General features: G+C 56.4%; 1 protein-coding gene and 2 long non-coding RNA genes across 53 annotated transcripts in view; 1 reads left to right on the top strand and 2 right to left on the bottom strand.

Moving 5' to 3' along the window:
• Window positions 1-25294, bottom strand: part of CELF4 (CUGBP Elav-like family member 4) — a 314667-nt gene that overhangs the window by 180693 nt on the left and 108680 nt on the right. The gene's annotated exons all lie outside the window — the stretch shown is intronic.
• Window positions 4994-7903, top strand: LOC147345918 (uncharacterized). 2 transcript variants are annotated; one of them, XR_015153428.1, is made up of 2 exons: window positions 4994-5116; window positions 7358-7903. It is a non-coding gene; the product is annotated as an uncharacterized LOC147345918 (long non-coding RNA). The 2 variants fall into 2 exon arrangements; XR_015153427.1 differs by lacking the exon at window positions 4994-5116 and adding an exon at window positions 6471-6608.
• LOC147345919 (uncharacterized) lies at window positions 6471-7629 on the bottom strand. The gene is made up of 3 exons (XR_015153429.1): window positions 7536-7629; window positions 6956-7117; window positions 6471-6605 (listed from the first exon to the last, which is right to left on the bottom strand). It is a non-coding gene; the product is annotated as an uncharacterized LOC147345919 (long non-coding RNA).

The raw sequence follows: 25294 nt of genomic DNA, 5'->3' as shown, positions 1-25294 counted from the left end.
CGCTCTGTCTGTGTCCCCAGAGTGTCCCACAGAGCACAGAACACACAGTAGGCAACTAATAGCAACATCGAAACCATTGTTTTGGGAAATGATCTTAAAATTCCATGTGCTGGCTATGACTATCTTTGTCTGGGAACATCTATAAGTACTGGCCAACAAAGAATGGGCCACTTGGCAAGTGGGGAGTAAGTAAACCTGTAGGAAGGCGGGTGCAGGTAAAGACTGGTGACCATGGGTGAGAGATGCTAGGGAAGGATTCCTAGAGCACATGGGGAGGGGCCACAGAATATTGAACTTTCATTCTCTCCCTGGTTTTATGATCCTGTCTGCCTGAGCATGAAGGGACAGATGGAAGTTGGTAGGGTGACTCGTGTCTGGAACCCTAGAAGATGGCTTGCTGTGTTGAAACCAGCCCTTGAGATTGGCCAACTTGTTTAAGACTTGAAATGCCAGCGAGAGGCAGAGTTCGGAAGGCTTTAAATAGAGAAATGTTACATTGAGTGTCCAGGACATGGGAGGTGCTATTTAGCATCCTAGGTGCCAAGGGTGGAAGTGGTGGTGGTTTAATCGCTAAGCTGTGCCTGATTCTTGGGACACCATGGACTGCAGCCTACCAGGCTCTTCTGTCCATCGGATTCTCCAGGCAAGAATACTGGAGTGGGTTGCCATTTCCTTCTCCAGGTGCCAAGGGTAAGACAGAAAAATCAGGCCTGGTGTCTGACTTCACTGAGCTTACAGTTTTGTTGGGGAGAAGAGAAGCTGCCCATAAACTCGGAAACATAAACCATAAAAGCAAATTAATAATGAAGAGTTCAGAATAAAGAGAGAAGCTGTGTTTCAAGGCCATACACGATTAACCACCCAATGACGGGTGTAGACAACAAGGCCTGGGGCTACCCGGAGGAGGAGGGGGCACCCACTTCTGGCTGCAGGGCTCGTGCAAAGCTCTGGAGGCTGGTTTCTGGCATTTTCAGTCTGTTAACTGCAGTTGTGACCGTAGGGATTTGACTTCCAGGGACCATCCAGGGGAGCCCCTTGATGGCTGGAAAGCCCCGAGCCACTCCTGCGGCTCCCTGGGGGAGGGGCCCGCCACCCATCCTCTTCACCCGAGTGGCTGTCTGTGGCTCCTGTCCCCAGAGCGGAGCGATACACTTGGCCACTGTTTTCCCTGCCCTGCCTGCCTCTGTGCGTGAGGTCTGCGCCTCATTACACCAGCAAGGTGTGGCATGGACCTGGGGGCAGGCTGGTGCCTCTCCCTAGGGGGCTGAAGGAGCAGTGGAGAAGCTGGACTCCCACAGGCTGGTCTGTGGATGGCAGGAGACCCAGCTGCAATCAACAAACACCTACAGCCAGCAGACTGTCCCAGCGGAGGGGGTGAGGAGGGCACTCTGCTCCCTGTACCCAATGCCCAAGTGTCCTCATGCTTGGTTTGGAAGGCAGCTCATAAGCTCAGCCTTGAACATGCCACCCAGCCCCCAGCCCCCACCTTCATGTCCCAGCTGAAGCCCCGAGCAGGGAACAAGCTTGTCTCCCTTTGCTGCTTCTTGTTGTCCCTGGGGGAGGATGGCAGCTCGCTGGTGGTGGCCGTATGGATCTGGATCTTTGGACCACCTCCTCTGAAACCCTGGGTGGCAAGAATGACCAGGCCACAGGAGGGGAAACTCTAGGGGGCATGGCGAGGGGCCAGAACCAGGCCCCACCCTCACTTGTAAGGGTTCCCATCTCCCCCAGCCCCTGTCGGGTCTTACCTTGGCCCCTCTTTGGGGGCTTGGGGGTGCTGCCTTTCACAGCATCCCACGTGTCAGGGCTTAGATCCTCAGTGTCCTGGCTGCCTGGGAACAAAACCCCTTACTAGTTGAGCTGAGACAAGGGGGTGTTTTTCCAGCTGCATTTTCTCCAAGAGAGGAACGGGACCATCTAGAAACCATGGAGGATTGCATATCTTGCAGGAGGCCCAGGGCTCGGCAGGCTGACTGGTGACCGCTGCCTCATTTCCTGGACCCGGACGGGCTGTGAGTTTTGGGGGGTGCTCCTGGCTTGTGTGCCGTGTCTGACACGTCACGGCCCTGCGTGTGCGGCTCTAGTCTGGGTCTGGGCGAGGCTGCCACGCCTTCCCCTCTCCACAGCCAGTGGCAGCGCCTGCTCCTCTGGTCTGGTTTCTGCTCCCTTGGCCACTAAGTTTCTCTCCCTTGTGGTGGAAGGTCTCCCATCCTTGGTTCTCTTTGCTAAGCTGAATGAGACAACTGACAGGTTTTGAACTTAACAAATGACCAAGCTCTTCTCAGCTCGGGATCTCAGCAACACCCACTTGCCTGGGTCCTCTGTGATGATTCATCACTCAGGTGCCTCCCCCATGCCCCCACCTCATCACACACCTACAAGGTCCCAGCTCCCCGGGGACTCCCAGAGAAGGAAGCCGCTCCCTTGGGTTCAGCCTTGATTGACACCCTGGTCTTCAGCGCGCTAGCCCATCCCAGTGTGTCTTTCCCAGGGAGAGCCCAGCGGGACCCCTGATCTCCCAGTCAGAGCCCCACCCAGCCTTGAGGCCACCTGCAGGGAGGGGAGGAGAAAACTAGTGGATACGAGGAAATGGGCCCCGGGAGGGGGTTCACAGAGTGCAGAGGATAGAGGGTGGGTGGGCAGTGCTCTGGACCCCTGCCTGGCCTCCCGCCCCCCCACCTCCCCTCACCTCCCCCAGGAGCTGGGGAGGGCGGGCGGGGCGAGCTGAAGGCAGCAGGAGTGACTTCACATCTTTGTTGCTGTAGCTGCTGTGCTGAAAATAGTCCTCTCTAGGGCAGGCTGGCTCGGGGTGTGAAAAGCTCAGCTCCCAGGGAGCAGCAGGAACCAGCTAGAGAGAAAAATTAACCACAGGTCTGGCGCTTACTTGCCTGGCTGAGGAACACAAGCGTCAACCCTGCCGCCCTGCTTACCGCTGTTTAAGATGTTGGGGAGACTACACGCTCACCCTACACAGCTCACGGCGACCCTCGTCTGTGCCTCTCCGTTTCCTGAGGGCTTCCTGCTCTTGGGAACTAGAAGCTGCACATCCGGTAGCATCTAACCTCCAGCTACTCTGGACATAGGTGGTAGTGCCCTCATTTGATAGGTGGAAACTGAGGCTCAGAGAAGTTAATTTGCCTGCTTAAGGTCACACCAGGCTCCCCTGGTGGCTCAGTGGTAAAGAATCCGCATGCCAACGCAGGAGATGCAGGTTTGATCCCTGAGTCAGGATGATCCCCTGGAGAAGGAAATGGCAACCCACTCCCATTCTTGCCTGGAGAATCCCACGTACAGAGGAGCCTGGCGGGCTACAGTCCGTGGGGTTGCAGAGTCGGACATGACTTAGTGACTGAACAACAGCAACACCACAAGGAACAAGGTCACGTGGCTTCAGCAGTGGGGTCCTCTGACCCCAGTGCTTCCCCAGCAAACACTGGAGGCTGCACAGGGTCTCCAGTCTCTTGCCGTCTCCCAGCTGCTGCCTGCTTCCTGCACAGGAGGGCGAGTGGTGTGAGGACCTGAGTCCCCAGTGCTCCCTGGGGGGGTGGTCAGAGATGCAGGCATCCTCCCCACTGGAGGGAGTTTCTGGGGCCAGATGGAGTGGGGGCACTTCCCTACCTTGGCCCAAGGGCTGGCATTCTCAGCCCAGTCTCAATGTGATCACCGGTTAGTTTATCTATTCCCAGCACGATCCCCACCCTCCATTTCCACCCTAAAGTACACTAGATAATTAAGTCTCTCTCAGGCCTCCTCAGTATTATGCAGATTAATTTATTATTTAAATCTGAATAGAATATTAGCTCATTGTCTTAATAGTTCTGATAAACGTTTCGGGGGGGCGGGGTGGCACAGGATGGAAATCCTCCCACTCACCCTCTCCCCTCATCAGGATGGAAAGACCCCTCAGGCAGGTGTGTGTGTGGGGGGGTGCGGCTCCAGACCTGAGGGCACACAGCACAGGCGGCCTTGCGCACATGCAGGGTCCTGCGTGTGCCCTACACAGCCCTCTCCACACAGGCCCAGCCTCCTGCCCAAGAAAGAAAGAAGGGGCAGGCGGGGAATGCAGGAACCACAGAGAGTTTCCCAGTCTGGAGGCTCTCCCCCTGCTGTTTGGACAGGATGGGGTGAGGGGGGAGGGTGAAAGTGCAGGAGACAGCTTCTGAGTGTCCGTCAGTGGAGGGGACTGTGGTTTGAGAGCTGGGAAGTCTCTCAGCACTTCAGTCTGCCCTTCTCAGAAATGGTTCTGGTAAGGGAGGATCTCCTCACCAGGGGTGCCCTGGTGGCTCAGACAGTCAAGAATCCGCCTGCAATGTGGGAGACCTGGGTTCGGTCCTTAGGTCGGAACACCCGCTCCCCTCCCCGCCCCCATCAGAGAAGGGAATGGCTACGCACTCCAGTGTTCTTGCCTGGAGAATTCCATGGACAGAGGAGCCCTGTGGGCTACAGTCCATGGGGTCACAGAGAGTCACACACAACTAAGTGACTAGCACACTTCATCACCGCAATCCAGAGAAAGCTGCTGGTGGAGGTGGTTGTGTTGAGGGAGGTCCTACAGACACCAGAAGTGTGGGGTGCAAACTGTCCTGGCTTTGCCAACACTCTGCCTCCCCACCCTATACCACATCCCAGGGGACCCAGGCAAGGCCTAGGGGGCCCCTTCCTGTGAGGCCCGCCTCCTCCTCTGTCAACAGTCTCTGGCGAAGAGGAGTTCAGGCTCATTCTTGCTGCTTCCGCCTCCTGCAGAGATGTTCTCTTGGCCACCTGATCTCTACAGCACATACAGAGATAGTGAGACCCTTAACACGGAGATCAGCACATGGGCACAGGACACCTGATCTCTGCAGCACATACAGAGATAGTGAGACCCTTAACACGGAGATCAGCACGTGAGCACAGGAGAGGAACTGTGGGCCTTCCACTAGGCACGTCTGTTATGGACTGAGTGTGTCTCCCCAGATTCATACCTTGAAGCCCTAAACCCCAAGGCGATGGTATTGGGAGGAGGGGCCTTTGATGAGTGGCTGATTAGATGAGATCATGAGGGTGGGGCCCTCATGATGGGATTAGTGCCCTTGTAAGAACAGCAAGAGACCAGAGCTCCTTCCCTCTCTGCCAGGTAAGGTTCAGGTGGCTGTCTGCAAGCCAGGGAGGGTGGGGGGAGCTCTCACCAGGACGTTGATTGTGGACTTCTCAGCCTCTATCACCATAAGAAACAAGTTTCTTCAGTTCGAGCCACTCAGCGTGTGGTATTCCATTATAGTAGCCTGAGCTGACTAAGACAGTCACTCTTTGTAGATGTGGAAACTGAGGCCAGAGAGGTCACATGTTGCCCTTTGGCTGCAGAGCGGGGGGATGGTCACGGAATAGATGATGTGACTGGTGCTCCAGGTACCACGCTGCACACTAACACAGGAGTCAGTGTCCACCTTGGGGGTTTGAGACTGGGTAGGGCCACAAGGGAACTGCCATTTGGTCCTGTGCTCAGAGCACTGACAGGGTAGAAGGTGTCTCTTCACACCTGAGGGATGAGGAAAGCGGGACCCCGACGAGCCCTCCTGGTGGAGGGGAGGGAGGCAACGCCAGGTGCCCCCACGTCTGAAGCTCCCCTGGCTGCATCCTACGTCGGGAAGGGTCGGTTTAGGGTCATGTTTACCCTAGTGCTCCCCACCCCAAGGTCTGGAATCGAGAGGGCGCCCTTGGCACAGACGGTACTGAATCCAGCCAGGAAGAATATACGGGACACATCGTGTGGCTGTGGTTTCTTTGCGCCATCCAGTCATACAGCTGGCAATTAATTTCCCCTATAAATGAAACACCTTTCATATCACTTTATCTGGAGAGCTTGAATTGACAGCAGCGGGTGTAATTTATACATACTTTTTACCCATCTGTTAGCATTCAGGCTTCAGGCTGCTTGCGTTTTTTTTTTTTTTTTTTCCCCTTCAATTCTCTCCCCAAATTGAAAGGATTAGGTTAGGATTAGGTGAGTGTTTTAACCAGATATTCACAAAGATGGATGGCGGTGCTTCCAGACGGCCGGTGCCCAGGGGAGGCCCTCACACGATGGTGGCCAGGTGGGGCTCAGTGATCTGGGAAATTGCCTCCACCTGAGAGCCAGCAGCCCTGCAGTCCGAGGCTGGAGCTGCAGAGGGCCTCGGGGACTCTCCGGGCCGTCCTTCATTTTACAGACGAGAAAACTGAGGTTCAGAGAAGCAAAGAGACACATGCAAGGTTGAGCAGCTGGTCAGAGGCGGAGCTGGAAGGGGGTCTAGCTGGAGAAAGTGCTAGAGGGAGGGTTGCTCCATTTTACCTGATGGAGCAGAGGGGCACGGATGAGGCCCTGGAAGTACTTAGCTGGCCAGGGTACAGTTCCTTCTGCCCCTTGGTGTCCAAGGACGTGGGCACAACCCAGCCTCAGGCTCCCGGGATGCGAGAGATGAATGCTGCAGGGCCCGGCCTTTAGAGGTCAAGGGCAGACCTCTGGCCTTCCCGATGGCCCATCTCCGCCTTTCCCGGCTATTGCAAGGTGTCTGTGATCACTGCCTCCTTCATCCCCTCCTTCTTGCCCAGCTTCAGCCCTGGAGCCATTAGCAGTGTGACTCTGTCTGGTAAGAACCAGTAAGATAGTTCTGTATTAACGCAGGGGCCTGAAGAGATTTGGCCATTAAATGTTACATTAGACCCAAGGTGTCCTGTACATGTTCCCGGTGGAGTTTTTCAGGCAGCCTTGGCTGGGGGGCCTCGGCGAGGGGGAACGTGCTGGAACTGACAACCAGGTGGAGGTGGGGGTGTGGATGCTGGGCTTGCGCTCCCCCTGGAGCTCCGAGGACATCCTGGAGAACCGCGGAGGAAGGGCAGGCGTGTCCTTGCCTCCCGTTCAGCCCCGGCGGGCCCTGCTGGCTGTGGCTGAGTGCCCAGTTTGTCCCCAGCCCAGCGGGGCAGCAGCCCAGCTCACCTCTCAGTCCCGGGCAGCCCTGATTTCGCGTCTCCTATCGTCTAGGAGCTCATCCTCTTTATTGGACCAGATGTCCTGAGTTTTAGCTCCAAAAATACACACATGGAGGTGAGGGAACAGACAGAGGAGAAGCTGTTTCACTTTCCAGGGAGGACGTGAGACCTGCAGGGAATAATTAGTGAATAGCACTGGCTTAATCAAAATACAACTAACTGCCTCCTACGGGGCAGGTGATTACTGTTTGAGTGGCCAGGAGGGGAGACATGGCTGTTGGCTGAAGTCAGCTAGTCTTCCTGTCATCCTAAGTACCCAGCTGCCCAAACACCTACATGACCCAGCTAAATACCCATCCACCTAACTCCCCACCCACCCAACTAGCCATCCATCTGCTTGTTCTCCTAGGATCCTGGGTAAACCGTGCAGTCTCTCTGGGCCTAAGTTTCTCTGCTGAAATGGAGATAAGAATTCTCCCCTAATCTCCTCCTGAGCTTGTTAAAGGATCTGATGGACCCGAGGACGATTCTGGCAAGTGGTGCAAAGAATACAGATATCAGACAATGGGTATATTAACGACTGTTACCATTACTACCACGCTGCTGCTGTCTAAACCCTTCCTGACTTGAGATCTCGGCTAACTCTCCCCTCCCTTGGACCGGTGACTCTGCACATCCGCGGAAGGGAGGCTTAGGAACTTGTTTTAAAGATCCCCTCCCAGCCCTGCAGGGCGGGGCAGATCCTGGAGGAAGCTCAGCTGCCCCGCCTCCTCCCTGCACGGGCAGCTGGCTCCTCCCCCTCCCAGAACCCAGCAACGGGAGGAGGAGCAAAGCGGGGAGGGCGGCTATAAGAGCATTAATGGCCGGGCAGGTTGGAGGGAGACCGCAGACAGATGCTGGTTGTGCTTGTGTTTTCCAACGTTAGGGCCTCAGAACCAGAAAAAAAAAAAACAAACTGGGAGCTTTAAAACCAGGAGGCTAATTGTTCGGATGGGAAGATATTATTTACAGTAATGGGGCAATGAGGAAGGAGGCGCCGAGTGAGCAGGGTGGTTTTGGCTGGAGCGGCCCAGTCCATCCGGGGGGTTTCTGGGGGCAGCCAGGGGGCCATCCTCTTGAGTCGGGCCGTCTACCTGCGGTTACCCTCTGTCTCACAAGTCACCTTCCTTTGGGGAAGGCCCACATGAAACAGAAGCGGACATCTCCTCGCCCAGGGTTTCTGGAGTGGCAGCCAGATCACCTCCCCAGCCAGCATGAAACACGTGGCCCTGGCCCAGGGAGCCTTCTATTCTTTAAGGCCCAATCAGTCACCCCCTCTCAGGAAGCCCTCCTGACTTCCGAAACTCACAGGTGGTCTCTTCAGACCCCCTGGATCTCTGAGTCTGAACTGCAGAGACCCTTGACCACACAGTGTAGTAGTCCGAGCTTCTCCTAGTGATGGGTTCCCCATTAGTGTCTGGCACAGGGCTGGTCATGCTGCTGGGCTCACAGACTTGGGAAAGAAGGATGAATTACACTGGGGGGCTTTAGGATAAGTGGATGGAGTTGGGGAGGAGGAGAGGGGTAAAAATCATCAGCAGCTCAGCTGAAGGAAGAAATTGGAAAATCCAGGTAACAAGGGCTCTGTGGGGCCCCAAGCCTCTGGCCCCTCCCTCATTCATCTGCCTGCTCACTGGATCTTGCCGTAAAAAATGAAAACAGACGTTGAGAATCCACACTCAACATGCACCAAACTTGATCTTAGATCGATTCTGGCTAGTCACTTGAGAATATTAAAAAACTGCAGATCTCAGAGGGGGAAAAAAAATCATCTTTCCTTTGAAGCAGAAAATGGTCCTTCTGCAAATTAATGGCCGGGTGGGCCAAAAGCCCCTCCTGGAAGGGAGAAGGGGGCCCGTCAGTATCTCAGGAGAAGCAGAAGGGTCTGGCTGGGGTGATGGGCTCACGGGGCCAGACACTGCTGAGCCGAGCTGGACACAAACCACAGGTGCGCTGTGAAAGGGCCTAGCAGTGACTCTGGGGGAGAAGGAAACCAGACAGGCTGCTTTCTGTAGACAGGGCCCACTTCCAAATGCCAGGAAACAGATCGTGCTGTGCTTCTCCGGACGTTCCTTAAGTAGTGGCTGGGCAGCCAGTAGTAGCATGGGCTGCAGGAGGGGTGGGAGCTACGTGCACAGGATTGCAGGTGACTTGGAATCTTAGACTTCTCCAAGGAGCAGCTGGGCTGGGCACTGTAATCTCCCTTGTCTGCTCTATTAAGCTCTCCCCGTCGCCTGCACAGAGCCCACTACCAACCACAGAGCCGTCTCTGTCTCCTGAGGCGCTAGGTTGGTTTACACCTATCTTCCTGTCTTCTCCATGCTCCAAAATTCTACCTGGTTCCTAAGCCCCCCTGACTCCACAGCACACGGCCCTAAGGCACACATGGCCCAACACTGGGCTTCTTCTTGTCCCCACAGCTGTGAACTAACCAAGGGGTGAGAACCCCAGTTCTCTGTGACAGCCGGTGTCCCCTGTGGGACCTGGTGGGTTGTGAAGCTGGGTCCCCTGTGATTTAGTGCCAGACCATGAGGCCACGCCGCGGGTGAATCTTCACCCATATCTGCCTGGACACCTCCTGGGATTTCTTTCTTCTCCTTCCTTTGCTTACAAAAGTAGAAGAAGATAAGATAGGAGTCATCCTTCCGCTTAAAGGTAGATGCACAAGGCAGACTCTGGGTTAATTAGCAAAGGTCTTCCAGCTGCACCCCTACCTTGCCCTCACCCCACCCCAGTGCCAGCACACAGAGTGGGTAGGAAGAGGAAGACGAGGGGTCAATTCCCCAATGGCTGGAGAGAGGCTGCCAAGCTCTATCCCTCAAAACCCTCAGGAAGAGGAGCCAGCTCTCCTGCCCCAATCTGGGAGAGTGGGGAGCAGAACCCGAGCCCTCTGCACCCTCTGCTCCCTGGGGCAGTGGTGGGGTCATCAACACGGAGGCCCAGTCTCTTCCCACAACCACGAGCTCAGCCCCGTTTGGGTCCAATTCATCCAGCCTTCATCTACCACATATGCACTGCCCACCACAAGATGCCGGCAAGCTGTCAGCTCAACAAACATTCAGTGTGCATATTCTGAGAGCAGAGCCTAAAACAGATGCTAAAATCTAGAGGTTTATGTAACTGAATATAGCCCGATGACACAGTCACGTGTGTCCCTGAGAGTCTCCTTCTGATCTGTAACGCCTGACCTTGAATCCCAGCTCTGCCACTCACGGTGCCGTGTGCATGTGTGCTCAGTCGCTTCAGTTGTGTCCGACTCTTTGCAACCCCGTGGGCTGTAGCCCTCTGGGCTCCTCTGTCCATGGGATTCTCCAGGCAAGAATACTGGAATGGGTTGCCATGCCCTCCTCTAGGGGATCTTCCCAACCCAGGGATCAAACCTGCGTCTCCTGAGTCTCCTGCATTGCAGGCAGATTCTTTACCCATGGAGCCACATGGGAAGCCCAGTGGTAGAGTGACCTGGGACCAATTGCTTAACTTCTCCCTGCCTTATCACTCCCATCTGTGAAATGAGCCACTGTGCCAATTAAATGTTAGACCTGACCTATTATACTGTCATTTCCTGGGTTCCCGCTGGGTGTGAGCGCCTGGGTGAAACGCTGAGCCCAGCGCCCTGAGCCCTGGGGTGTTTACCCTGCATGCAGGGCCCTCACAGCCCTACGGACCCCCCTGTATGGGTGGAATGGAGGAGACCAGCATCCGGGTCAGATCTGGGAACACCACAAGCAGGCAATCAGGAGCTGTTGCTTGAGGCGCTGACGAGCTCCCTGAGAAAGGCCACTGCTCTGGGAGCTGGAGGGTGTCATCTCTGAGTCCTTCTGTAGCACCGGAGTCCATTTATGGGGAGGTCACTTATGAATATTAAACTCTTTGCTCCAGGCTCCGAAGAGTCCCGCTGCCCTGCTCTACCCAAAAGTCAAGGTTACAGCCCAAATAAACAAAGCTGCCCTTCTCCAGAAGAAACATACTGTCTCACACACACACACTCGCATTCACACCTGCAGTATCTGAGGGGGAAGCAGGAGGGGGAAGTGCAGGGGCTGGGGCAGCTGTTTCCTCACCCTGGCTCCATGGAAAGGGGGTGTCCTGGCCCACAGGCTCCCCTGACTTGTCTCCCCTGCTAGTTTCTCAGACACACCAGGCTCGGCTTCCCCAGGCAAGTGGGGTCTGACTTTACAAACAAGACAGGGAGCTTCCAGGAGAGGGCGCTGTTGGAACATCCTGGGAGTGGGAGGCACTGGGCGGGCCTGCAGCGGGCACACAGGGCTGGCAGGGCTGCGCCCAGCCCCACGGGAAGCGGGAGGGGCCCTGCGGGTCTAACTTTGGTGCACTCGCTAAAAATGCAGTAAGCCTGAGGGTGGGGCTGGGAGCCTTAGCTGCTCCCTGAGAGGCTGACTCAGGTGGCCTCTGAGGCCAGGCTGAGAGAAGCTGGATGGGACGCTAGGATGGCACAGCTCCCCATCTCCCCCCACTCACACCCAAAGAGACGGAGGCCCCCTGGGCTGCTCTCAGCCCCAGTGAGTATGACGAGGGCTTGCCCCGCTCCATCCCTCCCGTGGGGACAAAAATAGAACCAAGCAGGGCTGAACAGCGGTTATCAGGAGGCTGAGTCCCCGAGGAATGTTTGGGGCCAGCTGAGGAGGGGCCTGGGGTCTAGTGGTCAGAGCTGGCATCCAGGCGCAGGTGTGTAACTCTGGGGCTGTCCCTGCGTGGGGTGCTGCTACCGCCAGATAGCCGGGCTGAGTTACAAGGACACAATGAATAAGGTGGTAAAGCCAAGGAGAGAGTGAGGGGACAGGGCGAGAGAGGCGGGGTGACAGACACCGGGAGACAGAGGCAGGCAGCAGGGCAGAGGGACAGAGAGACGGGCAGCAGGGGACAGACACACTGATGGGAACTTGGAAAGAAGGGAGAAAGGGGATGGCTGAGTCGGATTCATTCTGTGTCACCCAGAGCTTCTCCCAGAAGCTGAAAGAGGATCTGCTGAAGGAGAAGAGACGATGGTGGAGAAGAGACGGTGGCAGCTAGGATGCCTGGGGAGCTTTATGTGGTCTCTTGGCCTGTCACCACGTCACCGTCCTCCTCCTCCTCACGATTATTATCTACCCTTTGAGCGTCTGAGCCAGGCCGCCCATGTGTGCCAGCACCCCATGTGTGCCAGCCTTTATCCTCCTAAATCCCTACCTCAAGGCCAGTATGAACACTTCCACTTTATAGAAAGGGGAAGCGGGGCTCTGACCTGTGACTTTCTAATACCATCTTCCCCTCAGGCTTCTTCACTGCTCCAGAGAAGTTTCCAAACATGGAGGGTTTGCCTCAGCAGGAAGAGACCAAACTAGGCCTGCGAGGGTCTGTCCAGGTGGGCATGTGTGTGTGAGGAGGGGGCCGGGACAGTTCAAATACCACAGCCCCCCATTCACTTCTGACCTCTCACCATCCACATGCAGGCGCTGAATAGATCGGAGAGTGTGAACCTTCTGTCCTACGTCCCAGGCCAGGCAGAGGTGGTGGCCCAGGCTGCTCCTGGCCCCTCCTTTCCCTTGTGCAGCCCCAGCCTGGAGGGGTCACCCCAGGTCTGGGTGACTGGTGCTAGCCCCCCAGGGTCCTCACCTTGGGGTGCTCCCCTGGGAGCATGGGGACAAGGAGCCAGTTAGAACTGGAAAGAGAAAACCTCTTGTCCCTTCTCCCCAGCGAGGCTGTGGGTCTCACCACCACCAGGCTCTGTGGGGGAGTGCAGGAAAGCCTTGGGCTGCTGATCCACAGGGTCGGGCCTGAGTCCCAGCTCTGCCACTCAGCAGCTGTGTACCTTCAGTGAAAGGTCCTTAACCTCTATGTGACAGCTTCACCGCCTATGAAATGGTCCCGGCGTCCGGGGTGGACGATCAGATGAGAGTCCATGTGATGCACTCGGTCCTGGCACACAGCAAAGACTCGGCAAATATCTGCTGACATCTCTTTAATCATGAGCATCATTGCCTTGGCCTCTCACACCTCCTCTCTCCCTACTCCTTAGCCCCATCCCCTCTCCCTCAAACTGTCAAGCCTGTTTTCAGAGGGTCTCCAGGCGCTGTGCCTCTGCTACGCTTGGAGCCACTCCTGGGAAGGCGGTGAGGAAGAGGGCGCCAAATTAATTCAGTTCAACATTCCTGAGTAGTTTCCCTACAGAACCCTGTGACCAGCACCAGGCATGTTGCTGCTGCTGCTAAGTCACTTCAGTCATGTCCGACTCTGTGCGATCCCATAGATGGCAGCCCACCAGGCTCCCTCGTCCCTGGGATTCACCAGGCAAGAACACTGGAGTGGGTTGCCATTTCCTTCTCCAATGCATGAAAGTGAAAAGTGAAAGTGAAGTCGCTCAGTTGTTTCTGACTCTTAGCGACCCCATGGACTGCAGCCTACCAGGCTCCTCTGTCCGTGGGATTTTCCAGGCAAGAGTACTGGAGTGGGGTGCCATTGCCTTCTCTGACCAGGCATGTTAGACTTTCTTTTCCCCTCAAGGAGCTTCTACCAAATAGAGGAGCATGGTGCATATATGAGTAACTTTCACTCATTCACTCATTCATTCACCACTAAGCTTTCCTTCACGATCATCAGTGATCCAGCAGGGTGTGATCAGTTGCAGGAGTGAGGAAACAAGAGTAGAATTCTGCCCTGGCACGAGAAGTGGAGTAAAACAAAAGATTCAGTCTCATAAAGGGAGGGTCCCATTCTTGGGAGGCTAATGTCACATCATGGGGGTGCCTGTGTAGCCACTGCCAAAGGGATCCGGAGCTCAGGAGCCAATCAGCAGACACACGGAACCTGAGTTACACAACCTGGTGTTGTCACGGAGAGGATTCACCCTCACCTTCATGGTCAAGATTTATGAAAAGCCTTGTGTGCCTTTTTCACGGCATTGCTCAACAGCCCTGGGAGGCAGCCGGGCTGGGGCTGAGTGTCCCCAGCTGTTGCTATGGACACTGCACAGGGAGTGACACAACTCACTCACAGTCCCCGGCACTGACTGTCAGAGCCAGACTGAGACCCTGGCCTCCCTTGGGTCTAGGACTCCACTTAGGCCCCACTGTCCCCACCTGGGCCTTCTTCTCCAGGAGCTGGATGTGGGGTGACTGCTTCCGTTTACCTCCCTGGGGAGCTCATCCCCCATCCTCAGGGGGCCCCTGAGCAGCCCGAGTAGCCCCAGTACATCCTTGGCCCCTGGAAAGAGCAGAACCCTCTGTGAAGCTCAGCTGCAGTGCCTGGGGTTCCCAGGGGCCCCGGGGGCGGGTGATGGTATCTGCACCATCCGTCCCTTTGGCATTTGACCTTCTCTTCTGATTTGCATCTACCCCAAGTGAGGTCCGGAGAAGGCAATGGCACCCCACTCCAGTACTCTTGCCTGGAAAATCCCATGGATGGAGGAGCCTGGTGGGCTGCGGTCCATGGGGTTGCTGGGAGTCCGATGTGACTGAGAGACTTCACTTTCACTTTTCACTTTTATGCACTGGAGAAGGAAATGGCAACCCACTTCAGTGTTCTTGCCTGGAGAATCCCAGGGACGGGGGAGCCTGGTGGGCTGCCGTCTACGGGGTCACACAGAGTCGGACACGACTGAAGTGACTTAGCATAGCAAGTGAGGTCTGGAGCAGAGCTCCCAACCTTGTTGACTGTCTTGTCTTTTCTGGGGGCCTCATCAGGTCCTCAGCCCCTCGTCCCACCCCCGTCCACGCGCTCCCCACGGGCTGACTGCATCCCCCTCACCTCCCGCCACAGGCAGCTCCAGGTCCCCCCAGGATCCCGGGGCCCCCGCCCCCATTCTGCTGACAGGAACATGTCTTCTGGGCCCGCAGGTGGGGCCCTCAGCGCATCCCACATTAGAACGCGCTGGAGCTGTGAGGCGGCCAAAGGGCCAGTTGTGTAGAACCTGGAATGGTCGGTAGTGAACTTCCGGGCTCTGTGGCATCACCAAGCATCTGCTTCCGGCCTCAGACTCGGGGGAACGAACCAGAGTCCTCTCACAGAGGCCTCGAGGCAGTGATGACAGCAGGAGCCTGAGGCTTGGGCAGGTCTCAGGGACCCTTAATTTCTCCTCTGGGAGGTCCCAGGCCCGTCTGTGGAGAATGGGGCAAGTCGCACCCCCCCCACCCCCGCCACCTCCCTGAAGCCTCTTAGACCAGGGCAGCCCCCTCCACGGCTGAGGCCCGGGCTCGGCCCACCTGCCACTCTCCCCAACCCCCGCAGTTGTCTCTTCAGGAAGGTTTTCTTCTTTCCCCAACGCTGCTCTCTGCCCCCTCAGGGGGGTATCTGGCTGACAGGCATTCGCTGGCTGGCGGGGTCGGGAGGGGCAGCCGCCCCCATGCCCCTCCTCTTCCGCGTGGGCTCCGGGAACAGGCCGTGGCCCCCAGCCGAGCTCCAGCATCTGCCTCGAATGGCTCTGACCGCCTTCAAGGGCACTGCCAGGAATAGATGCGGCCACCCCGCCGCCTGCATGGGCCTGGCAGCCTCAGCCTGCCCTTTCTCCAGCCTTTCTGTGCACTTCCCAAGGAGCGTCCAGCCCCGACGTGCAGGTGAAAGCTCTGTGGGACGCCGCCGTGTGCTGGCTTCTTCAGAATGTGCAGAGCCGTATCCCTCGACAGCCCAGCACACGCTGCCCGGCCACCTCTCAGCCACCAAGCTGCAGCCCCCCGCCCCGGCCGGTCACCCAGCAGGTCTGTCAGAGCAGGAGCCCTTATTGATGGAGTTGTACCCCTTGGATTCATGGCCCAGAAACCAAGTCAGAGAGATGAGGTGCTTGCTCAGTCACAGCTGGCCACCAACCACAGTGCCTCACCTCACTCTAGTCAGGAGCCCTAGGCATCTGCAGGAAAGGTAACACTCTGAGGCCAGAAGAGGGCAAGGCGCCAGGGAGAATGGGGCACCTGAACCCCTCTGGGCAGGTGGTGTTCAGGTCATGAGAGAAGAGGTGGGACCTGGTCCCACGATGCAGGGATGAACGGATTACCTTTGATCACCACAGAGTGGAACAATGAGGCCTGGGACGTGAGGGACAAGGAAAAAGGAGAGGGTGGGCTCTGACTATGTGGAACCCACGGAAAGAGATGTCAAGGCACTGGGAACTCAATCTTGACTCTGCTATGAGGGCGCCAGCATGACTCCAGGCGGGTGGAAGAGATTCTGCCATTATCCACGGCCGTGCAGGGTTTACGAAGTGGCCCCTTGACACCGTGGGGCAGGTCCTGTTCTAGGATCCAGAAAGAGCAGAGAGAACAAGGTTCCTGCTCCCATAAAGCACACGGAGAGAGGTCACGCAGGTCAGGATGGGATAGGTCGGGTGGAGACAGACACAGTGAAGCAGAGGAACAGGGAGAGGATGCTGGTCCTGGGGCCAGGGCACAGCTGTTTTATACTGAATGGCCAGGGAAGGCCTCTCTGGCAAGGCAACATGTGAGAAGATGCCTGGAGGAAATGAGGGAAAGAACCAAGTGATCAGGTGGAAAAAAGAGTGTTCCAGGCAGCAGGCAGAGCAAGTGCAAAGGCCCTGAGGCGGGGGTGTGCTGGGCCGGCTGGGGGAAGAGCCGTCTACAACCTGTGGAACCAAGTATGTCACAGGAGTGTCTCAGCTCACTACCCCAAGATCAAGCTTCCTCAAACAGAGCCCCTCCTGCCTTCACGCTCCCATCTTTCCCCCTCCCCCAGGCAGGGGAGCTGAGATGCCTTTGCCGAAGGGTGATCCAAAGATGGAATTTGGAATCTGGACACAGCCAGGAAGTGGGGAAAAAACAAGACTCTGAATTCTTAACCTCAAGGTGTGTCCCTTATTTAGTGTGAGGCTCTTTTCTCTGCCCACTGCTCCTTCATCCGTGTGCAGGACTCTGCCTATCCCCTGGGAGGACAGAAGGGGAGCTGGAGGGCCCCAAGGAGTGTAAGCCTTCGGAGTGGCCAAGCTTGGGGCAAGAGAGGAGCAAAGGCTTAGGGGTTGGATGACTCTGTGTGTGTGTGTGTCAGGAGCAAGGGGAAGCCAAGAGGCCCCATGGAGGCTGGAAAACGATTCCCCTGTAAGAAAGGGGAGGGCACAGTGATGTTCTATGATGTTCTAGAAGGGCCTCTTCCCTTCTCTGTTAGGGCTGTGTTGGCTCTCGCTCCCTCCTGTGCCTGTGTCTGTGTCTCTAAGTGAGTCTGTGAGTCTGCATGCATGTCTGTGAGATGTCTCTCTCTCTCACTGTCTCTTTCTGGTTCTCTTCTGTCCCGTCTCCGAGCCGCCTGCAGCCTCTCAGTCTCCCCGCGGTGCCTCTTTCTCTGTCTGGCTGGCTCTGTCTCTCTTGGTCTCCATCTCTCTCTCTCCCTCCCTCTCTTCTCCCGCCCCCTTCTCCTCTTTCTCTCAGAACAGGAAGAGGCCTGCAAAAGAACTGCGATTTCCCTCCCGCCCGCCTCCCCAACCCCTTTCCCTCCCCAGGTTTTTTCTCTGCTCCTTATTCAAGGCAGATAAAGTGCACACAGCTGCTCCCAGCTGAAACGGGCCTTAATTGCACCCCCGTTGCCATGGCGATCCCTGATGATCTCCGTGGCTGGAATGTTGCCCTCCGATCTCCCTGCTGGCGCCTCTGGGCTCCGCAGCCTTGCTGGCCCCGGAGCTGCCCCCACGTGGCACCCTGGCAGGGCAGCGAGGTGGCCCCGAGCACCTTCCCCCTCCCCCACCTTGGTCTTGGTCACTCCTAGGGACATTCTGGGGTTCAGAGCAATAATGCACATGCTCCTGGCCAGGGACAAAGCATTCCTCTATCACTACCTAGGCCCTGGTTTTAGGGGTGGGAGGGACCCAGGTCAGAGTGCTGTGCTCTGGGCTTCATTCCCCACCTGCGGACCTGCCACAGCCACACCCAGGGTGAGCACAGGAGTTGTCAACACGAAGCAGCCTTTTCACTGCAGTTCCCATCTGAATAGCCCCTGGCACATGGGGGTGGTGGGCATTGCAGGGGGGTGGACCCAAAGACCCCTCCTATGGTGGCAGAGGGACAGGTGTGGAATCAGGCTGACTGAGCCCCGCTGTGGAAGACGGGGGTGGGGGAGAGTGGTGCCTACAGTGGGCACTTCAGAGGGAGAGGGACACCCCAGAAGGATGTGCCTTCTGGCGCCTGAGGGCTGCCCTACGGTCCACCACCTATACAGGGTGATGGGATGTGTACACATGCGTGTTGTGTGCTTGTGTGCTGTGTTTGCACATGTGTGTGCTTGAGTGCTTTGTGTGCACACACGTTGAGTGCATGCATGTTGTGTGTGCATACACAAACGTGCTGTGTGTGCACACATGTTGGGTGCATGCATGTTGTGTGTGCACACGTGCTGTGTGTGCACGTGTTGTGTGTGCATGTGTGTGTGGCCTCATCCACATGTCTGCTATACACTCCCCTCCACAGGACCCTCCCTTGGCATCCAAGCTGGGCCACACTAGATTGTGCGTTCACAGCTCAGCGGCTCCTGACAGGGGTCTTGGGGAGGGCAGCGTATTTAATGCCCCAGTCAGCACACCCCGAGGAGCCAGCAGATGCCAAGCGGGACGGCTCTGACCAGTCTGGGGAGACCCACCACTGGCCCTGGTCCTCTGCCATCACCACTCTGTCCTCTGAGTACCAACCCCAGCTCTAGTCTCGTGAGACCTACAACAAAGTGGGATTTCTGAACCCTTGGCAAACCTGGAGGTGGGGGTGTCCCAGCACTTTCTGTCTGAGGCCTCCTCTGGCCAGGCAGGTAGGTGGGCCAGGCCCCTCCCTCTGGTCTGTGTCAGAGCCCTGGACTCTGCCTGGACACCGCTGGCCCCTTCCCTGGGTGGCGTGTACGACCTGCTCGCTGGCCAGTGGGTGAGCTCAGGGGAACAGCAGCCAAGATCCCAGGCATGGAGCATCTTTGGTGGCCCTGCTGTCTTCCAGCGATGGTGACAATGGAACGCACTCCACCCTTAGCCCCGCTGGGGGTATAATAACAGTAATCATAGCAGTGGGAGTAGCAACAGCTACTGCTTATTAAGTAGTGGCCATGTGCGAGGGACCGTGGGTAGACCTGCACACTCACCATGGCCAGTCCTTGAGGCCAGGACTGTGAATGTCACACAAATGGGAAACGCGTCACCTGCCTAACCAAGGCCACTGCGCTCTCAATGGCCATGTGTGTGGGACCCTGAGATGGACCCAGAGACATCTGTCCCACCCCAGCCTTTGGTGAGCAGCTTACTCAGGGTCTGGGAGGCTCCTAGGCTCAGCACCTCCTGCCTGCAGTGAGACAACATGCGGGTTGTGTTGGAAGCAACGGGAAGGCTTTCTGCATGATTCTCTGTCAGTGACACCCCCACCATCCAAGCACCCGCCCCACCATTAACCTCAAGTCCCCTGGATGCTGCTCTTGGATTATCCTCTCTTTCTCTCGGACCCCAAGCTAGGAAGTTTTCCATTAACACTTGCTTTCAAACTGTGGTGCTGGAGAAGACTCTTGAGAGTCCCTTGGACATCAAACCATCTAAAGGAAATTAACCCTGAATATTCATTGGAATGACTGATGCTGAAGCTGAAGCTCCAATACTTTGGTCACCTGATGTGAAGAGCCGACTCATTGGAAAAAGACCCTGATTCTGGGAAAGATTAAAGGCAGGAGGAGAAGAGAGCGACAAAGGATGAAATGGTTGGATGGATTCACTGATTAAATGGACATGAACTTAGGCAAACTCCAAGAGGTGGTGAGGGATAGGGAGGCCTGGCATGCTACAGTCCATGGGGTCACAAAAAGTCGGACACGAGTTAATGACTGGAAAATAGCAACAACAACAAAGTAAGTGAAGGCGTGAAAGACCTTTGGGGCCTCAACCTGAACTTCCCTTATCTCACTCCTGCAATGACTACAGAATTCATCTCCTCTCTTTCTGCACACCTGAGACCCCAACACAGTCCCAAGCCAGGTCCCCACTGCCTCCCATCCCCTCGTAGTCCCCACAGCCTGAGTGAGCCTGAGACAGGGCTGGCGTCGCCGGTCCACTTAAGGCCCCTCTAGCCTGCAGGACCATGCTGCCTCCAGGTCAGTCCAGGTCCTCTGGAGGAGACTGGGCCCCAGCCTCCCCTCGAATACTCCTCCTGTTTCCTCACCACGGTTCCTACACCTGGCCGTTGACCTCGAGGCTTCCTCTGCCTGGACCGCCCTTCCTCTTTTGCTCTGACTATGGAAATAATATTCCTTTTCGGTCTCACTTAGTCACCAGCATCTCCTACCACATTTGTTTTACTAAACCGACCACCTTAATGCCATGTGCTATTGCTATAGGCTGAATGAACAGATGAACATCAAGGGGCATCCAGAGAAGACAGGCCACACATCTGGTGTCCTCTCTAGCTCTCAGCTCAGCACTAAGATTCTAACTAAGCCCCGGTCAGCCCTTGGAGCTGTAGGAGGGGATTCCAGGTGGAGGTGGCATGCCCTGCTCTCTGGAGGAGAACCAGTCCCTGCCAGAACCCTTTGCTTGGTCTGGAGGTGCTGTCCAGACTCTAAGGACAAAGGGCTGACATGTGAACTGGGGAAGATGTGGAGGGAGAGGTCATTTCCGGTGGAGGGACCCTTGGGGCGACGGCATGGAGGTGGGACAGTGTAGAGTGATTGACAGGGAGCAGGTCGGCCATCGGAGGGCCATCAGGCTGAGGGTAGGACGACCAATGCTCCAAAGCACTGGTTGCCACCGGATGGACGGCAGCCTGGGAACGGGGGTGGCCGCTCAAAGAAAATGCCTGGGGGAGCCTGTGCCTCACTCTTCCTCCTGATGATAAATAAGGCAAAATAGAGAAGCTCATTTCTCTAGAAGGAATCGCAGACTCCTCAAAGATAGGGCCCAGTTTTCTCCCCCTCCTGTCTTTCTGTCACCCCGTCTGCTCTCAGTCAGGCTGACCTTGGGCCTTGCTTGCAGCTGGACGGGGAGACCTTGGAAGGCTGCTGTCCAATGAGCTCACATCGTGCCCCTACCCTACCCCAGGCTTTCCTCTCCATTCATCTGTCTTTCTAGCCAAAAACCAATTTCCTTGCCTCCAGACAAACCAATCACATTAGGAAAGGGATGGTTGTAATTCACACGAAAACAACACAAAACAAAACAGAAAGCAGAAACAACTTTGCAAAGATCTGTCTCCTAGGATGCAAAAAAAAAAAAAAAAAGTAAATGAAAGCAGCTTCTCACTGTGAAAGACGCTGGCAGGTGCCAGAAGCCTGACCACACCTGGACACGGCACTGGGAGGCAGGTGGAGTGACTGTTCTGCAGGGGACCCTGGGACCCTGGAGGCTCACTCTATTCGAATGGTCCCAGGCAGACCGCCTGACTCCCCAGTGATCCCTTCCTGGTTGGACAAGATACCGCAGCTCTTTGCAGGTCTCCTTCCTGCACCCTTAGCACCTGGGCAGTGAGCCCCTCACATCTCACCAGGCTCACAAAACAGGTTCTGGATGTGCTAAAGACCTTAAGGAGGAAAGCAGCCATCAGTTAACTCACAGCCGTTGACCCCCTCCCTTGCTGTGGCCACGGTGGAAGGACACGGGCACCCACGCCTGGTGTCAGTCCCTACAGGGCCAGCATCCCTTCCCACCCCTGCTGGTGAGAGCGTTCTCCAGGGCTGCTCAGGGTTTGCATTGCTAAGTGGTACTTTGGGAGAAAAATATCTACATTCGTATATATTTCTCTGCCTCTCCACTCAAAATCTCTGGGCTTTTAAATATGAGAGCCTTTTATTTCCTTAAAACAGCAGCTGCTTTCATTTAGTTTGATGGATTTAAAGCCTTTAGAGGCGGGAGGAGCGGACGGGAGGCGGTGGGTTTCTCAGGCTACCTGCTCACACCCTCCAAAGGATGACATGTACCTGGCGCACAGGATATGGGAGCTGGGCAAAAACACATCCTCCCTTCTTTCATCTTAAGACTTAGGATTTATTTGTTCTGAGTGTGCTGGTGAGTGAGATTCCCCCTTTTAAAAGTTTCTCTCCCCAGTCTTCTCCCTTCCCCCCTCCTCAGTTCCAAGACTTTTTCATGGATTCCCCTTGCTGTTCACCCTGGTGTTTCCTTATCCTCCTGGGAAAACACGGCCAGGAGGTGGGGCCACAACTAGGCTCTCCTCAGTGCCACTCTCCTGGCAGGAAAAAAAAAAGCCTGGGGTGGGGGCTCCCCAAGGGCTGAGAACCCTTCCCTTTCAAGCCTTGGAATCTGAGGAACGAGGGCTGGAGCTCTGAGCCCAGAGCTGCTGCTGCTTCTGCTCCAGTCTCATGACTCATCTGCGGGTGGGGTCTCAGAACTGGCAGCTATATAATGAGGCAGGGGACAGACGGTGATCCTTGTGCAGACCTCCTACTCGAGAGACACAGCATCGCAGGTCCCAGGGTCATGGGTCTTCCTCAGAGAAGTGGCTGATCATAAACTCAGCTGGGAAAGGCTGCCCACCTCCCCCACGGCTCTGTGGGGAGGCCTCCCTTGACCCCGCAGAGAGCTGGAAGGTTCTCCACCCTTGGCTCTTGTGGCTTCCTCCCTCCCTTTCAGTCTGTCTCCCCCTCCAGACCGGAAGCTCCCCGAGGGCTGGGCATCTTCTTTCCTCTTGTATCTCCAACACCACGAATTGCAACGACAGAGTCCTGTGGCTGATTCTGAGCCCTGAGGCTTCTGCTCGCAAGGACTCTGGAGTGTTTGGAGCTCCCCTCAGCACCCGTGATGGAGGGGACCCCAGGCCTCCAGCCTGCTTCAGGGCCAGCACCGTCCCCTTCTGCTGCCCACCTTCCCCGAGGCTTGTCTGGACTCAAGTTCTTCTCCAGGCAGCTACCTCGGTCTTCTTCTTCCCTCCTGAGGCCCTGTCTCCATCTCTACATCCTGACACCCTCCATCGTGGTTCTCAGGAAGAACTCGAGGAGGGGGCTGGATGGGGGTGGGCCTGGCCCGTTCAGGCCTTGCTTCTGACTTCCACTCACTCTGGGCAGCACTTCCTCCATCTCATTCCTCATTGTCCTGGCCGGTCAGCCCAGGCCTCTTCACCTTCTTCCACAAACACTCCTAGCAGGTGGTGGTTTGTTGAAGACACAGGCTGGCTTCCTCCAGCCTCGGTTCCACCCTCCCTGGATGGACCAAGGACAGGTGAGGCTGGGCTTCTCCATGCAGGGCCCTGGGTTAGCATTCTGCTAGTCCTGCCCTGGACGCCACCTCTACACTCTGACAGCACATGGGGTTGCCAAGGAAACCTTTTCCAAGGGCTCAGGGCCACCCGGCTCCTTGACGAATTTGAAGATAGGACTGTATCTTGCCAAAGAGCTTCCACTGCCCTCTTCGGATTGGATCCTCCTGGGTGAAAGGTGGGGAGGGAGGGTCTTCTTAGCCCCCATTTACAGGTGGGGAAGCTGAGGCCTGGGTGGTCAGGTGACACAGTTGGGAGGAGCAGAACCAGGACGGTGCCCTCCTGTGGATGCTCACTCAGGGGCCCGTTCCTGATGAACCACAGTGATGCCTGGATGAGGGGCAGAGACTCACACTTCCTCTCTTAGCTGCCCATCCAGCGATCTCTTCCACCAGGCAAGGGGCAGGGCCTGCGACCCGGCCTGGGGATTCTCCTCCTATTCCAGGGCTCCATGTTCCGGGAGCCAGGCTCCACCCCACTTCTCCACTCCTTTGCTCATCCTTGGATGTGACCCATCCTCAGAGGCCTGCAGAGTGAACCTGGCTCATGGGGCTCCCTCTCGGAGGCCTTCTGTCATTGGCCCTTCCTGGGAGCATCTCTCCTGGGGTGGCATCTCTCCTGAGAGAGCTTCTGAGACCTGCCCCCACCCCAAAGGTACAGTGTGAGTGCCACGAGGCTGGCTCTTACTGGGTGCTGCAGAAGCCAGGCTGTCTCCTGGGCACTGGGAGGGCCTCTGGGTATTTGTGGCTTTCCTTGAGGGGCGGAGGAGCTGGATCTATGTGACCGCTGTCACCTCTATAGCCTGCCTGGTGATGCCTCCAGCAGACGGCCCACGGTGGCCCCTCTGTGCGCCCTGGACCACTGTTGAATCTGCCAGTCTTCCTCCTGAGGGCTGTCCCCTCCTGGAAGCCTCCTCCAGGGGTGCCCTGAGACCTATGGCCAAGAGTCCTGTTAGCTCTCTGGGTGTGATCAGAGCTTGGAGAGGGGAGGGGGAGGAGGCTTCGCCAACCCACCTCCCAGGCAGCTGCTGAGCAAATCCAGGGAGTTAATAGGAGCCACACAAAGCCCTTGATTTGCTCCAGAGATCAAGGGTCAGCCTGAATAACTCATTAATTAACCGAGCAAGGCTTCCTGCTATCGACAAGGTCTGGGAGCTCGGCCTGGGAGCAGACCTCACATCCTGCAGCCAGAAGACCATTCCCAGCTCCCCTCCCCCTCCTTTCTTTCTTCCAACTCAGCACCTGCAGACCTGAGAGATGCCAAGAAGGCCATTCCACCCTCTGACCTCAGCTTTCCAAGGCTCTGGCCTGGCAGGGTTATGAACTTTGACCCTTCAGCTTTTAGGCTTGACCCATGAGCTGTCTTCCTGCTTCCTTCCCTGACCACCCTGCTCAGCCCTCACGGGCATCATAGATACTCCAAGGATCCAGGCACACACGGGCACCCACACAACCTTCCGAAGCTGCTCTTGGATGTCTATCACCAGGGAGAGGACATGACGAGCTGATTCACACTGAGGCTGTGGGCTGATAGTGTTGGGAGAGTGTGTGGGTGGTAATTTCATTGAAACGAAGTTCATGCTTTGACTTGAATGGTGCAAGCTCTAATGGTGGGATTTCAGCAACAGGGAAGGCTAGGCGGCAGAATCCTTTTGGTCCGGAGTTCTTCCCAATGACCACTAAGATCATGGAGTAGGGGTGGCCTCTTTCCGTGCCTATGGCCGAGTCTGCTCTCTCCTAGGCAGCTTTTCCTCCCATTAGGGTACAGCTTCTTAGCCACAGATGTGAATATCTAAGCATCGGCTTTGGCTAACTCCACACCCACCCCTGGCAGCACCTTTGAGTTTTCCAAGTGCATATTCACACTCCCACATCTGTGAGTGTTCCTTGCCCTTAAAAGGAGGCACCCGCAGAGGAGACTTCCCCATGGAGGAGACTGGCCACCCAAGTGTTGCTGGAGGGAGGACCCTCTCATCTCCCAGGGGCTCACATGAAGGGCGCACCACAGGACTTGGTTTGGACAGAGCTCTCCCGGCATGGATGGAGAAGGCAATGGCACCCCACTCCAGTACTCTTGCCTGGAAAATCCCATGGACGGAGGAGCCTGGTAGGCTGCAGTCCATGGGGTCGCAAAGAGTCGGACACGACTAAGCGCTTCAC

Source organism: Bos grunniens, chromosome 24 (assembly GCF_055505025.1).
Source record: "Bos grunniens cultivar Pamir isolate PY7600 chromosome 24, Bosgru_T2T1.0, whole genome shotgun sequence".
Taxonomy (NCBI): Eukaryota; Metazoa; Chordata; class Mammalia; order Artiodactyla; family Bovidae; genus Bos; species Bos grunniens.
Note: the sequence above shows the minus strand (reverse complement) of the source record. Positions and strands in the feature narration are given on the sequence as shown.